Source organism: Pinus tabuliformis, chromosome 5_2, assembly GCF_031772625.1.
Source record: "Pinus tabuliformis cultivar Carrire ecotype Pingquan chromosome 5_2, CPIR1, whole genome shotgun sequence".
NCBI lineage: Eukaryota > Viridiplantae > Streptophyta > Pinopsida > Pinales > Pinaceae > Pinus > Pinus tabuliformis.
Window position 1 is genome coordinate 428,943,793 of NC_142306.1, and position 4,232 is coordinate 428,948,024.

Here is a 4,232-nt window from a genome sequence, read left to right on the forward strand (position 1 = left end):
AATATATGAATTTAAATTCGGCCAAAGTCATATAAAAAATGAACCTTGAATTAATTAAAATGAAAGCATTGCTTTTATAAAATAATATTACTTTTCACAATTATTTACGTCATTTTTTAACCCACCATTCGTGTCAGCCACCATTCATTAGACACGATTAATGATTGAAAATTTATATTTACAAATTTTATATTTGAATGTAAGCATTGCTTTCATATATAAATAAAATAATTTAATATTACTTTTCACAATTAGCCACCATTCGTGTCAGCTACCTCTCATTAGACACGATTACTAATTGAAAATTTATACTTACAAATTTTATATTTGAATGTAAGATTCTTGTGTTATATTTTTAAATTTTATTTTATATCATTAATTTTTATACTTTAAACATTATTATAAATAGCAATTAAAGAAAATATTGTAAAGGAAATGTTATAAGACATAAATTTGAGAAGCATGGTAACATATAAAAAATTATTGAAGATAAAAATTAGTAAACAAAATGTTATTCGGTTGTCTTAAATGGTATGCAGCAGTTTCATGTGAGTTATTAAATCCCTGAAAGTGTCTTAAATCATAAGCAAGAGTTTCATGTGAGCTATTAAATCCTTGAAAGTGTCAATTGCCTTAAATGGTATGCAGCAGTTTCATGTGAGTTATTAAATCCCTGAAAGTGTCTTAAATCATAAGCAAGAGTTTCATGTGAGCTATTAAATCCTTGAAAGTGTCAATTGCCCGTGGCATATCTCTGAAATGAAAAATCATTTAGCAGTGGAGAAACCTTTGGAAGTCCTTGTGATCCTACTGAAATTTGATAATCCTCACCATATACAAAACCTATAATCACCTGAGAAATTGTTGGGCCATGCCTTTTCAAGGATATAATAAAAACTTGAATCACCTGAAATTTGACAATAATATTCTGTTTTTTGTTGAGCATAACCATACCAATTTTCACCCTACGAAAACTAAGAATCAAGAATCACAATTTTGACCACTAGCTAAGGTATCTCCTTCCCAAATATTGTAACAAGAAATTCTAGGCATTTATCAAATTTAAAGATTATATTTTCTTTTTAATCTAATTGTTTTATATTTAAGACCTGGAAATTTTTTTTTAATTTATTCCAAATATAATGAAAATAATTAGTTCGTTCTCCCTATTTTCTTTAGAGAAAACATTTAGCTTCAGAGAATATTCAATTCAAAGTCTATTTTAAAAAAGTGGAGTATAGTATTGAAATGAATAGTTGTTTCCTCATATAAAATCATCCATTAAAAATTTAAATTGCTCAAAATTCTCTTAATTAAATGTTATAAATATTAATAATGAGAAGTTGTAAATATTTAAATAAAAAGTTTTAATATCTATGTATGTACATTTTTGAAAGTGCATGTTTAATCTTTATAAACATGTTAAGAAAACATAACAACATTAATATATATCAAATAGTTTTGTGTTCTATTTGTTTCTCTAATTAATTAATATACAAGTAAAAACTACCTAAATTTTAATTTCTTCATTTTTTTAATTGTTCAAGAAAGTCAATTTTAAAACCAATTTGAAACCACAACCTTTTTTTATTGGGATAAGTAAGATTATAAAATATTTATCTATATTTATTTTAGAAACCTAAAAAAGAATTGTTGGAAGCCAAAAAAGAAATATAATGAGAAATCTTCTTTTAGAATATTTTCCCATACATTTTACCAAATACCAACTTAAATTAAAAAATTAAATTATTCATAAATTATTATTGCTTGCTTTCTATCTAGGTTCTTTAAAATCTAATCTTGAGAAAAATGCCTAATTCATGTTCTTTGAAACCGTCACAACATTGCTTTTGATAGTGTTTGTTTGATAGTGTTGGTTCCATTTAAATACAATAACACTCAAACCTTGGGTAGATGTTTGTTCTCATTCTAAAAGTGTTTAACAGAAAACGAATGACTGTTGCAGAAAAGTAGCCAATAAATTGATAACTACGTGGCATATCAGAAAACAAAAAACTACAAAATAATAGAAATAAAGGAGAGATGTTTATGAATTGCATTGATTTAAAGAGGACTGGAAGCACTTCCACACTCAAATTCAAATGCACATGCCATTTCAAATCGATGAGGGGAATTTGTTTTCATCTGATCTGCATTGAAGAAGCAAAGTAAAATGAATTACAGAGAGGGGAAATCTCAATGAGTTTGTGCAATATTATAATAAAACATCCTAAGCACATAACACCAATATGAGTTGCGGTGTAATGAATTTATAAGTAAAATTATAATATAATGAGATTATCATCAAGATATCATTCACATCTGGTTTTTTATTTTTACATAACCAAAATATTTTGTTGAATACAACAACAACAAAATTTAGTGAACCAATGGAGTTTAAAGCCCCCAAAATCCTCTGGACAAGAAGTCTTCCATTGCTCATTTTCTGTCCTGGATCACACAACCATGCGAGCTACTTTAGTTATTGACAATGCCAATCATCATCAGTCATCTCTCAGAAGCATTCTACTTCCTTTTGAGAAACTTCCCTAGCATTGTTTCTACTTGTCAAAGAACATCTATAAAAGGGAAAACTGGTAATTGAAAAAAAAATAAAAAGATCTTGTTTTTTTTGTTGCTTTTTATTTTCATATAGACTATGGGTTCGGGTGACATGAACACAAACCGTGGATGTGGAATTATTTTATTGTTCCTCTTAGCCTTAAGAGATATCAATTTTTTATCATTCGCATGGGTGATTAACAAAATGTAATGTCAATTGGCTTAACTGCTCATATGAGACAATGGTAAATGGATTCAATATATTTTATATCGGGCCTGGGTCTATGTTTATGAATTAAGAACGATAACAAACTATGCATCGATTGAAATTTCAAGGATAACCTGTTTAATATGCAACATTAATCATTTTTAACCAGTTCCACCCTGACTTGTGACATCAATACTAATAGTATTTGATGATTGGTAGGGATAGCTATCATTTATATCTCATTATTTGAAGGTGGTAGTGACTATTTAGATTAAGCTACTATTGGATAATTTGTATTATGCACTTGCATCAACACATATTGGTTTTCTAGGAATTAGGCAGCCCAGACGTGGTCATAGGAATCATAGCATTTAAACAGGGCCACCACGAGGCTCAGGGAATGCATGAGGTTGGAGGGGTTTTCCATGAATTATTGTTCCCCTTTTATAATTTCCTATCTCTACACCTTTTTAATCAGAAATATAAATCACAATCTCCATATATCATGAAGAAATGATGTTAAGCTTCCATGTGGAAAAAACTGAAAATCAAGGTGCAGTCCACCTTCAACTAGAAAGCAAATAAGAAGAGTTATGTTGGGGTGGCTAATATGCACAATTGTCCCAAGCTCGTTGAAAAAAGCATTCACCCTTTGTTCCTTTTTTCAACAGCCTCTAGTAAGTCACTTGACAGCTAGTAGCTCTCCATTGCCAAGTGACCCTTTGTATACTTCAGCATACCCACCATTGTCTATAAAGTTGTATATAATTTCTTTCCATGTCAAATTTTCATTTATTTGATGAATTATTTATTCAATCTCAAGTTTTAAGATAATATTATCCTTGTAAAATTGTAAAAGTACATAAATTAGAATAGTTGATTCTTTGCAATCTTCTTAAACTTTAGGAACGAATAAAAAAGTGTTGGTTCCATGTAAATCCAATAGCACCCAAACCTTGGGCAGATGTTCGTTCTCAGTCTAAAATTTTTTAACAAGAAAACAAAGGACTGTTGGAGAAAAGTAGCTAGTAAATTGATAACTGTGTGGCATATGAGAAAACAAAAAACTAAAAAATAGTAGAAATAAAGGAGAGATGTTCAGGGATTGTGCTGATTTAAAGAGGACTAGAAGCACTTCCACACTCAAATTGAAATGCACCTGCCATTTTAAATGGATGAGGTATAAAAAAATTCATCTGATCTGCATTGAAGAAACAAAGTAAAATGAATTACAGAGAGGGGAAATCTCAATGAGTTTGTGGAATATTATAATTAGACATCGTAAGCACATAACACCAATATGAGTTGCGGTGTAATGAATTTATAAGTAAAATTAGAATATAATGAGATTACCAGCAAGATATCATTCACATCTGGCTTTTTGTTTTTACATAAAAAATAAATAAATAAATTGAATACAACAGGAACAAGCTGAGTGAACCAATGGATTTTAAAGCCCCCA